The 13102-nt window shown below is 37.2% G+C and overlaps 1 protein-coding gene across 20 annotated transcripts in view; it reads right to left on the reverse strand.

The window, feature by feature from the left end:
* Window positions 1-13102, reverse strand: part of LOC126185071 (monocarboxylate transporter 12-B-like) — a 1121214-nt gene that overhangs the window by 736935 nt on the left and 371177 nt on the right. The window lies entirely within an intron of this gene.

Raw genomic sequence — 13102 nt, forward strand, 5'->3', positions numbered from 1 at the left:
TTACCACACAGAGAAAGCACTGAGCAGTCACTAGACAGACAAACGATAAATTGATACTTGTAGTTTATCTTTTGAATGGCATTCTTTTCAGTGCATACTACACATTACTCCACCTCCCCCTTTCCATGGATACAAATGGTTAAACTTACTGGTACTGTAACCTGGAATAAGTAGTTCGAAACTATCAAGTAATTTGAGTGAACTTTATAGGGACAAGAGGTAGGGAGAGATGAAAGCTTAGGAGGTAATTCCCAGAAAATATTTCTGTCAAAAATAGTGACACTTTAAAGCATTGGCCTCCAAATTTATTGATTACTTAGTGACACTTCAATCCATTGGCCTCCAAAGTTATTGACTACTTCATCATAGTAGCTGCAAATACTGTAGCCAGTAATAAACACCCAAACACATATGCATCAGATTTACATGTGCAGACACTGCAGGTAACACTAATAGACATTAGTTTCAAACGTACAACCCATAAGGATATTATGGAATTTGCCATGTGTCTAAAAAGTAATAATTCTGCTAGTTATGGTGGTGTTTATAACAGGATACTAAAATCTTGTGCTGACTTGCTACAATTACTCTTAAGACACCTGTATAACCAGTGAATGACTCAGGGCCCATCTCCTGAAAGACTTAAATTTGCTGTAGTAACACCTATCTGCAGTATTGGAGAAAGCAGACCACCTCTAATCACAGATCTATATCAGTCATTTCACTATTTTCAAAAGGGTTTGACAATGTGAACATTAACAGAATACTAATTCATTTAACCAAGCAAAGCTTTTTAACTGCTTCTCAGTTTAGTTTTTGTGAAGGATTCTTTAGACTGAAACCAACGTGAAATCTCATAAATGAAGTGCTAGCAAAGCTGAACAAAAATAATGGTCCTGTTGGTATTTCTGTGACCTGACATGAAAATAACCTCAGATTTGAGTAATATAACATGTGAACTGCCACAGAGTTTTGGTACTTGGCCCCTTTGTGTTTCTAATCTACATAAATGATCTTCCGATTACTTTAAAAGGCAGTTCACAAACTGTAGCTGTAATGCTTGCTAGCAACACAACTGCGTTAATCAATGGTCAAAGTGGTCCACAGCTATAAGGTTCAGTCATAACCTCATGAAGACTCTTCTTATGCAGTTTCAAACAAGCAATAATGACTTTTTAGTGCTAGAAGTAGACATTAATGGTCATTAACTGAATAGAGCACAATGTGTACAATTCCATGGATTCAAGTTGGATAATAATTTGAAATGGAGTAGACATTTTGATAAGCAAATCAAGATGTTCAGTTCACAATTTTATAATTTTAGAGGCATCTCTTAGTGTGTTAATCGAAAGACAAGAGGGCTGGCTTTTTTGTATATTTTCAATTCCCATTAGCTTATGGAACTGTCTTCTGAAATAATGCACATAGAGTAAATAAAATGTTTATTTGGTGAAAGTGAGCAGAAAGGTAATCATACATCTTGCGGAAGGATCATGGAATCCTTATGCTCAGTTCCTCCTTAATGATTTTTCTTGTTGATGATAAAAATCAGTTTAAACTGAAATGTAATATACACAGAGACAATTAAAGATGCAAAAATAATGTTCATGTACACTTTAACTTCTTGTCCAGGGGTCAGAAAGGGGTTATGCACTCAGGTGGTAAGATATTGCTACCGTTTAACATAAAGCAAGAAACAGAGAATCCCTTCCAATCCAAAAAGAAAATTAAAAACACACCTCCTAAACACCTCTTTCTAAAAATTATCAGGATATCTAGATTGAGGAATGAAAATTTCTGTTAGTTACATGGCCAGTACCAGTATTTGTTATAAATCTACTAATTGACTGAAAATAGGACTCAGTACTTACAGATGTAAAAATATTTTGTTTGAAAAATGCACTAGCTTGAATTGTATTAAGCAGTATACTCATAGGTTACTGCTAAAACAGCACACACATTGAACATCAGTGATGTCCTTGTCTCATGTTCATGTATACTTTGACTTGTTCCATATCTCTGAAGGATCTCCTTCTTGATGGGATCCAGGGAACATGATAGATGAATGGATGAATGAATGGATGGATGGATGAATGAATGAATGAATTTAGTAAGGGGCATGAATACAGACTCATATGGTGTTTGTCTAATGGAAGCAGACATAGTTACATGTAGTGAGTATAGATCCAAGGGGAGGTAACTGGAGACAGGGGCAGGATAGAGGGAGTTCACTATAGAAACTTCAAAAGAGGCCTATCAACATTATTACTAAAGTGAGGAACAGAAAGAAGTATGAGGCTGGTGGGATTCCTTGAGGAGGGGAGGGGGAGCATTGTAGTTAGGCTGATAATGGAATGAGAAGGCCAGGGAGTAGTGAATACTGGGTTCTGACTGCAGGAAGATTGAAGTCAAGAATGAGTTCATCAGAGATGGAGCATTAGCTCAGTTTATGAAAGGATGCAGAAAGAAATCAGCCATATCCCTTACAAAGGAACCATCCTGACATTTGTCTGGAGTGATTTAAAAATGGATGATTTCAACCACTGTCTTTTGAAATGTGGGTCCATTGTGCTAACAACTGTGCCACCTTGAGTTCAGCATGCAGGAGAAATGTTAGTCCAAATTACTTAGCAGAGGAAATATTCTCATATGTGCAATTCATAAAAACTGATTTTTGCACACAGTACCTTGCCTAGCTGATTGCGGGCATGATGTTTAGACAAATACGGTCAATTTGGTATCTTCTTCACAACCTGTTCCATTTGGATTTTTCTGTACCAACATCATATTCTCTAAATTGCATAGACTGGACGAATCCTTTTTTGAGATTCTTTTGGGCTGAAGTTCTTCTATTCTCTGTTTTCCAGGGTATGTACTCCTCTTCCCACCCCATTTCCACCCTCTGATCACGGGGTTGATATTTATCTATTTGTTCCTCACGTTAGACATGTTTACACACTTACACACCTTCCTCTACACTGTTTTCTCAGCAGCCTATAAACCCCTGCCCCAAGCTCCTTCAATATTTCTCAATTAACAACCTACAGCTGCTGATGTCTCTCTGCACCAGGACATGCTTTTGCTGTTCTAATCCTTGTGCATCCTTATCCTTCTCCTCTTCTGAATCAACATCATCCTCGACAACTAACAGTAGTTGAACTAAATGCTGGGGAAATGTGGTTGAGCATGTGTATGTCAGTGGGGGTAAAGGTCTGAAGAGGAATAAAATTTTAAAGATGGAATAAAATGATCAGTAGCTTTTTTATGTGCTTATTGACTACTTGACATTTCCTCTCCATAGTAAGTAGTTACCTCTAATCATCCACAGTTAGAATTTTCAACAAATTTAGACTACTACTTAAAAAATAATTGGACAGAAATATCAAAATGTTCCCCTTTCCATCTAATTTGAAACTTGTAGGTGGAAGTAGCAGAGTACGTAGAACTTTATGGACTGAGATGATATTACATAGGCAGGAACTTTGATTAGAAGCCACCATGTTCTGGAAATTTCAAAATATGGAATGCTTCCATCAATAAGAGTCATTACTTAATGGGAATAAAGAGCCAGTTGTGTTTCAGAAAAACAATCTTTTCTGAATCTGTGTTGATTGTGTGTTAATAGAGATTGTCCTTTGAGGTAATTCATAATGTCTGAACACGTCCTACCATATCTTACCACTAATAAATGTCAGTCATACAGGTCTATCATGCAATGGATTACTTAGAGCTCCTTTCTTGCATATTGGAGTGATCTGTGCAAGTATCTAAGGTATGGATCTTTCATCAACCAAGTGGTTTTATATGAGTGCTAAAAATAGAACTACTTCACCATTATACTCCAAAAGGGACCTAATTGGTATACAGCCTGGACTGGAAGACCAATCTCTAAGTGATTTAAGTTTCTTTAATTCACCTAGGCCATTTACTTATAAATTATTCATGTTGGTAGCTGTTCTTGGTTCAAAGTTTGAAATATTTAGTCTATCTTACTTTATGTATTTAGTACAGCTACTTTGGTGTTTCATTATGGAAAGTATTAAAAGCATCTCATACTAAAGTGCACGCCAAGTTTTGAGGATGTGTAAGTCTTCTCCATCTTGTATATTTTATATTCTTTAAAATCTGGTGTCCACTTTTTCCTTTCTCTGTTCCCTTCAACAGTGTCCTGACCTGGTTTGTGTACCATGAGGAATCTGTTTCATCTCTTGTTAATTTACTTGGTACAAAACTCACAGTTTCCATCAACACTATTTCTTTGAATTTAAGCCACATTTTATCAATACTTACAGAGTTATATAGAATGAATAGAGACAGTCTTTTAAGAAGATGTCAAGCAAATTTTGTTATTACTATTTAAGGACACATTCAGTATAAAGTGTTTTATGAAGGTTTATTTAGAATCACCATTGTTTTATCAATAACATTGAGCGTTTTAAAAATCCTTGCCAGTGTTAAATTTCTGAGTCCAAATGCTCTGTATACTGTAATTTCTGATCTAAGCAAGATAGATACATGTAAGTTGCTTGGGCAATTTTTTGGAACCAGTACACAATTAAGATGATAAAAAAGAAACTGATTCCAATATACATGAATTATGTTGTGGCCCAAAGTCCTTTTCATCCCATTTAATTCAGTTTCTATTCACATGTCAAGCTCTGTAGGAACAAATTAAGGAGCAAATCTCCAAGGTCATGGAATGTGTCAGTACGTGAAATTACAACATAAAAGTAATAACAGGTAAAAATAAAATGTTTATGAACCCAAAAAGGTCAAGCTATAAGTTTAAATAAACACAATCAACGGTACAACAAGAATCAGCTTAATTTTTCAAGGAACTCCTCGACAGAAAGAAGATGTGACCCATGAGGAAACTCTTCAGTTTTGATTTGAAAGCAGGTGGAGTACTGCTAAGATTTTTGAATTCTAGTGGTAGCTTATTGCAAATGGATGCAGCACTATATTGCACATCTTTCTGCACAAGAGTTAAGGAAGTCTGATCCAGCTGCAGGTTTGATTTCTGCTGAGTATTAACTGAGTTAAAGTTGCTTATTCTTGGGAATAAGTTAATACTGTTTTAACAAGAAATGACAGTAAGGAATATATATATTGAGAGGCCAATGTCAAAATACCCAGACTCGTGAACAGAGGTTGACGAGAGGTTCGTGAACTTACACCACTTATTGCTCAAAACACCCACTTATGAGCCAAAAATATCCTTTTAGAATGGGAAGACTTACCCCAAAATATAATACCATATGACATAAGAGAATGAAAATAAGCAAAGTAGAGAAATTTTCATCTAGAATGATCACTCACTTCAGACACCATTCAAAAAGTAAAAATGGCAGCATTAAGTATTTGATGTGGGCTTTCCACGACAGTTTACTATCAATCTGAACACCTAGAAATTTGAACTATTCAGTTTTACTAATCATATGCCCATTCTGTGAAATTAAAATGTCAGGTTTTGTTGAATTGGGTGGTTTCTAACACCTGAGTCTTACTGTGATTTAGTGTTAGTTTATTTTCTACAAGCCATGAACTTATGTCATGAACTGCACTATTTGAACCCAAGACAATGTTGCACACAACATCCTTTACTACCAAGCTAGTGTCATCAGCAAACAGAAATATTTTATAGTTACCCATAATACAAGAGAGAGGATATCATCATCATCATGGATAGTTACCAGCCTCTGGCCAGGTCTGTATGGAACATAGGTCTCTCCATCGCCTTCTGTCTTGCCACGATCTCTCTGTCTTCACCTTGGCCTAGTCTTCTCCTTTCTTCCGGATGCATTCCTCTACTCCTTTCAGCCATCTGTCTCTCGGTCTTCCTCTTGGTCTCTTTCCTTCCAGTTTCATCTCGTGTATCCTCCTGGGTATCCTCTTCTCCTCCATTCTCTTAACATGTCCATACCATCTCAGCCTCGATTTCTCTATCTCTTCTGTAATGGTTCCACCTTCATTAACTCTATGATCCTGTCATTTCTTAACCTGTCTATCTTTGTCAATCCAATACCGTTTCTCAAGAATTTCATCCCTTTAGCTTCTACTTTCCTTTTCTCTCTTCCTTTCATAATACAGGTTTCTGATGCATATGTCATGATTGGGACATAGTATGACTGGTATATAACCTTTTTACTGATTTGGGGGTACATCCTTGCTCCATATCAGACTTCTGACACTCTTCCAAAATGCTTCTGCTATTCTCCCCCGCTCGTTTATGTCTCTGTCTTTTTTCCATCTTCCTGTATCAGGTTTCCTAGTTACTTGAAACTCTCCATTCTCCTCAATTGCTCCTCGCCAGTTGTTATTCCAGTTGTTCCTCTCTCCTTCTTTCTTGTTGCGATAATCATCTCAATCTTACTTATACTAAATATCATCCCATATTCTTGTACTGTTTGTTCCCATATGTCCAACTGCTCTTGTACTTCCTCCTCCTTATTCCCCCAAATCATCAGATCATCTGCAAACACCATAGCTTTCATCTTCCTTTCACCAATTACTTGTGCTACTGTACTTACTGTATCATACATCACTACAATGAAGAGTAATTTTGAAAGTGCACTTCCCTGCCTCAAGCCTTTCTTCTCTTCAATCCAAACTGATCTCTCTCCTCCTGCTTTCACACAGCTCACACTTCCATGGTACATTTCCCTTATCCTCCAAATAATCTGGTTTGCTACTCCTCTGTTCTACAGGGCTTTCCACACTTTGCCTCTATGTACACTATCATACGCTTTTTCAATGTCCAGGAAGGTCATTAGTAGATCTATTCCATATTCATAGTGCTGTTCCTACAGTTGTCTTGCAGAAAAAATTAGATCCACCATGGACCTTCCTGTTCTGAAGCCATGTTGCTCTTCTCTCATTCTTCCTTCTAATTTTGCCCGAATTTGTGCTTCCAAAATTTTCTCAAAAATCTTTGCACAATGACTCATCATTGTTTTACCCTGATAATTCTTGCACTCTCTTCTATTTCCCTTCTTAAAGATCAGGACAATTATTCTCTTCTTCCAGTCTCCTGGGATCATCTTATGTCTCCACACAATTTTCATTACTCGATATAGCCATTGTATCCCCACCTCTCCTGCTGCTCCCACCATCTCTACACTTAGCTCATCCAGACCTTGTCACTTCCCTCCCTTCATCTTGCCCAGTGCCTCTTCCACTTCTCCCCATGTAAGATCTTTTTCTATTTGCTGTTCATCAACTTTTTTCTCCTCGGCTCGTTCCCCCTCATCCAGGTCCCCATTCAGATTCAGGAGTTCTCAAAATACTCCTTCCACATATTCTTGAGTTCCTTCTTATTCTCTACATCTTGTCCACTTTTGTTCACAATTTCAGCACAATCTGTCATACCATTCTTCCTCTTACTTTTAATCATCCCATATAACACCTTTTTTGAACCTTCACTATCCTCCTCCATCATTCTGGTCCACTGTTCCATCCACTTCTTTCTTTCCTCCACCAACACTCTTTTTGCTTCTTTCTTTCTTGTCTGATACTCTTCCCTTGTCTCTGCTGTTCTCTTCTGGAACAATACCCTAAAGGCTCTATTCTTCTTTTGTACTTTATCCTTTGTTTTATCATTCCAGCAGCATGTTTCCTTCCATCTCTTTTTGTTGCTTGTCCTCCCACATATTGCTTCTGCCGCACTTATTAATGTTCCCTTGAATCTGCCCCATTCCTATTCAACCATTTTTGGTTCATCCTTTGGGATGCTTTCCTTTACTACTTGTAGGTACTGTAGCCTGCTTTCTTCCTCCTTCAACTTCCATACCCTTATAAGTCTTTCCTGGTTTTCTGTCCCTTTATTATCCTTAGTCCCTCTCAGGTTCATTACCAGCAAATGGTGGTTACTATCCAAGGCCTCTGATGGTAATACCTTAATGTCAAGGATGTTCCTATTCATCTCACTATTGTACAGGAAGTAGTCAACTATCAACTTCCTCTTTAAATCTTGACTGTACCAGATACTCTTGTGGCTCTCCTTTTTCTTGACCCAAGAGTTCCCAACCAGCACATCATTCCTTTGACAGAACTCCAATAGTGTTTCACTTTCCTCATTTCGGCAGCCCCAACCCTCTGGTCCAAGCACACTTTCGCAGCCTTGCCTTTCTCTTCCAACGTGTGTGTTTAAATCCCCCATTACTATCATATTCTTCCTTCCCATCTGCTTCTGCATTTCCTCTTCAAACTCTTGCTTCTCCTCAGAAGTGCAACCCACGTGCAGGGCATACACTTGTGTTACCTCTATGGTAATCCCCTTGAGTGATATTTTGGTCTGCATCATCCTATCACTTATTCTCTTCACTTCCTCTTTTAATCCCTATCTTACTACCATTCTGTCTTCAATTCTCCTTCCGTCCTCATTTCCACACCAGTACAGTTAAACAGTTTATATAAATAAGGAACAGGAGTGGCCCCAACACTGATCCATTGGGGCACCCACCACTTGACAGCACCCCACTCAGACCCCACATCACAGCCATTCTCAACACTGTGAATAATGACCTTTTGCTGTCTGTTGCTAAAGCAAGAGGTGAACCAATTGTGAGCTACTCCCCGTATTCCGTAATGGTCCAACTTCTGGAGCAATATTTTGCAATCAACACAATCAAATGTTTTAGTTAAATCAAAAATATGCCTATTGTTCAAATTAATTAATTAATCCTTCCAGTACCTCACAGAGAAAAGATAATATAGCATTTTCAGTTGTTAAATGACTTCTAAAGCTGAGCTGTACATTTGATAGCAAATCGTGTGATATAAAATTATCAATTATCCTTACATACACAGCATTTTCAGAAATAGGTCTAAAACTGTCTACATTATGCCTTTCTCCCTTTTTATAAAGTGGCTTTACTACTGAGTACTTTAATCATTCAGAAAACTGACCATTCCTAAAGGAGAAATTACTAATATGTGTAAATACAGGGCTAACATATGCAGCACAGTACTTTAATATTCTGCTAGGCACTCCTTCATATCCATGAGAGTCCTTAGTCTTCAGTGACTTAGTTATTGACACTGTCTCCCTCTTGTCTGTATCACAGAGGAGTATTACAGACATCAATCTTGGAAAGGCATTTGCCAAGAGAGCTATATGACTCCCTGTAGAAACTAAATTTTTATTTAATTCACCAGCTATGCTCAGAAAATGATTGTTGAACACTGTACATATATCCGATTTATCAGTAACAGAAATATTTTTACTACGAACTGCCTTTATATTGTCAACCTTGTGCTGCTGACCAGACACTTCCTTCACAACTGACCATATGGTTTTAATTTTATTCTGTGAATTAGCTATTCTATTTGCATACCACATACTCTTTGCCTTCCTAATAACATTTTAAGCACCTTACAGTACTGTTTGTAATGTGCTACTGTAGCTTGATTGTGACTACTTCTAACATTTTGATATAATTCCTGCTTTGTTCTACATGATATTTTTATCCCACCAGTCAGGCACCCGGGGTGCCTTTCACTGCTAGTACCCCTTTAGAATGTTCTGATGGAAAACAACTCTCAAAGAGCATGAGAAATGTGTTAAGGAAATCATTATATTTGTCATCTATGTTATCGGTACTATAAACATCTTGTCACTCTTGTTCCTTGATGAGGTTTAAAAAACTCTCTATTGTTGTTGGATTAACTTTCCTACATAGTTTGTAATTATATGTGACATTTGTTTGAGTACAAAAGCCTTTTAGTGTTAAAATTTGCACATCATGGTCTGGAAGGCCATTCACCCTTTTACTAACAGAATGCCCATCTAGTAACGAAGAATGAATAAAAATATTGTCTATGGCTCTGCTACTGTTCCCCTGCACCATAGTTGAAAAAAAAAATACAGTCTGGATCAGATCATATGAATTTAGGAGATGTACCAACATCTTTTTTCTTGCTCCATCATATACAAAATTTATATTGAAGTCACCACATGTAACTAATGTCTGGTACTTCCTACAAAATGAATCAAGAACCCTCTATAGCTTGAGCAGAAATGCTCTTAAGTCAGAGTTAGGGGACCTATAAACAACAATTAGAAGTTTAGTTTCACTAAATGCAACTGCCTTAGCACAACATTCAAATATCTGTTCAGTGCAGTGCTGTGATATGTCTATGGACTCAAATGGAATACTGTTTTTTACGTACATGACCACTCCCCCACCCCACAAGGAACTCTTTGAAAAACAGCCAGCTAATCTGTATCCTGGTAAAGGAAGCCTCTGAACTGTCAAATTATTTAAGTGGTGCTCCAATATACCTATAATTACAGAGTCAACTTCTATAAGCAGTTCACTAACTTTATCTCTAATACTTCTTATATTCTGTTGAAATATGCTAATTCCTTCTCTTCTTGGAAACATGATGTCCTCTGAAGGTGAGCCCTTAGAGTGACTTCCTTTAAGTAGATATGATTATCAGGTCTATCAAAATGTGCAGCTCTAATACCAACTACTACAGGAATTTTCCATGAGTGATCCCACCACCACCACCCTCTACACTGTCACCTATAAGGTTTGCCAGCCTCCCCTTCCCATACCTATTGAGGTGCAGGCCATGCCTAGTGAAACCCAATCTACTGATAGACTCAACTGGCAACACTGAAATGTGACTCATACCCTCTGCCATCAGATCCCTCTCCAGCCCCTTGTTAATGTGCTTAACAGCCACATTAAGATGAGACCAATCGTGACGCAGAAATAGTTGTATGAAATGCACATTAGTGCCACCAATTTGAGTAGCAATCTTTACCAGGTCACCGCCTACATCATATTCCCCATCCCTATCAAGACTGTTCCCTGCTCCACCCACTATCACTACCTGATCCTCCTTCGTAAAATTCCTGCATAACTCTCCTATGCTGTCAGTCACCTGAGCCAACCCTGCACTAGGCTTCACAATACTGGTGACCTGGTATGCACTCCCCAACAGTTCCTGCAACTACTGGCCCACACATCTTTACCTTTCTGTAAGACTTTTCAACTGATCTAAGCCTCCTACCTGATGAGGACTGTCGTATGTTCCCTTCACCTGCAGCTACAAGAGACTCCTCTCCACTCAGCTCTGACAGTTGGTCAAATCTGTTGCATATACACGAAGTATAACTTCCTGAATATCTCCTCCTCCTAGCTGCCTTCTCACTATCTGAAAGTTCCCATTTCCAGCACACTTCACCCTCCTCAACCTATCTAGTTCCTCCTTTGTGTGTTGTAACTGCACCTGAAGGGCACAGATCTTACGTTCCTGGTCCTCTGTCAACTTATTTCTACTACAGATTCTGCATTCCCAGGAGAGGATCTTGCTAGAATGCCCACTGGCTTGCCCACTGCATTCCCTCCTGATGAAAATACTTTGAACAAATTCCACATCATAACCCACTACTCACAAACCTATGATAGAGACCACACTTCTCACCCATGGTAAAACTTTACAGTTACTGAAAATGACTATATGTCTATGTTACTTAAGTTGAGTTACACTTGTAAAACTATTTATAGAACTAATAATAGCTGTCTCAAAATTCTCTCTCTACTAAGAAAGCAACTACTTGTATTAATACTACTAAACCACAACTAACACCAATCCCAACAAAACTTCACAAAATTACTAGCTAAAACCAAAAATTCAAGTGGTCGCTTTAACACTCAACAAAGTGAAAACACTCAATGAAAATTTTACTGAAATATTTCACTAGAAACAGTAAGAAACATCAGCTGAAAACTAAAGCATGAAATTTACTAAATGACTTCAACACACAGTGATCAAATGTTTCCAAAAGTTTATTAAATTGTTATAGTGCCACAAAGAGCATGAAACACCACAGAAAACTATTAAATTTAATAACTGTATAACAGTTCACAAATAACTTTGTCAGTACTTAGCTTTATAACCGCTACAGTTGCAACTGCATGATGCAAAAAGTAAACACACTAGTTTGTTAATCTACCTATCTAATGTTCAGCATTTTTTGTAGCATTACATTTCAAAATCTTCTGTTCCTTATTGTCTTCAATGTTATCATTCACATTCCACCACTGTACAAAGCTAAACTTCCATTTAATAAATAAATAAAATAAAATAAGTAGTAAAAAATACTAGACAAACACTTTCAGAAGAGACTTCCTAACATTTAAATTTATATTCAATATAACAGATTTCTCTTTATCAGAAATCCTTTTCATGGTACTACTAGTCTACAATTTATGTCGTCTCTACTTTACTTTAGTATCTTCAGTTACTTTGCTGCCCAAGGATCAAAATTCGCCAACTACTTCTATTGCCTCATTTGTTAATATAATTCTCTTAGTGTCATCTGATTTAATTTGAATACATTCCATTGTCCTTCGTTCTCTTTTATTCATATTCATCTTATAACTTCTTTTAAAGACACTATCTATTCTGTTCATCTTATCTTCCAGATCCTTTGCCATTCCTGGCAGAATTACAATGACATCATAAAATTAAAGTTTATTCCTTCCGCCTGATTTTTAATTCATTTTCCTATTTTCTCCTTGGTATCCATTACTGATTATTCAATATGTAGCTTGACTAACATAGGGGATATGCTGCAGCATCATATCTCCCATTGCATCTTCATCTACTTGCTCTTCTCTTTTCATAACATTACCTTTAATTTCATTTCCTTTGTATAGCCATTGTATATACCCCTTTCACCTTTCCTTTCATAGCTTAGTAATGTCTTCCCATTTGAGCTTTTTGCTGTTCATTTCCTCTTTGCTCCAAACGTTTCTGTTACTTTCTTATAGGTGGCCTTTATCATTCATTACCCTGATCATGTGTGCTTCTATATTTTTCCAATCTTTCTTTGGCTTTTCCTGTTTTAAAGTTTTTCAGAAATTATTATTATTATTATTATTATTATTATTATTATTATTATTATTATCTTTTACTGACGTAAAACATCTGTGCATATGACAGTCATGTTTGCATTTATTTTTTGGAGCACACAGACACAGATATAGTTAATATTAACGCATTTCAATTTTGGCATCAGAAAACAGTTTTTTATTCCAGGCCATACTCTCCATCATCAAACTATCTGTAATTTTACATTCATTAT

Source organism: Schistocerca cancellata, chromosome 4 (genome assembly GCF_023864275.1).
Source record: "Schistocerca cancellata isolate TAMUIC-IGC-003103 chromosome 4, iqSchCanc2.1, whole genome shotgun sequence".
NCBI lineage: Eukaryota > Metazoa > Arthropoda > Insecta > Orthoptera > Acrididae > Schistocerca > Schistocerca cancellata.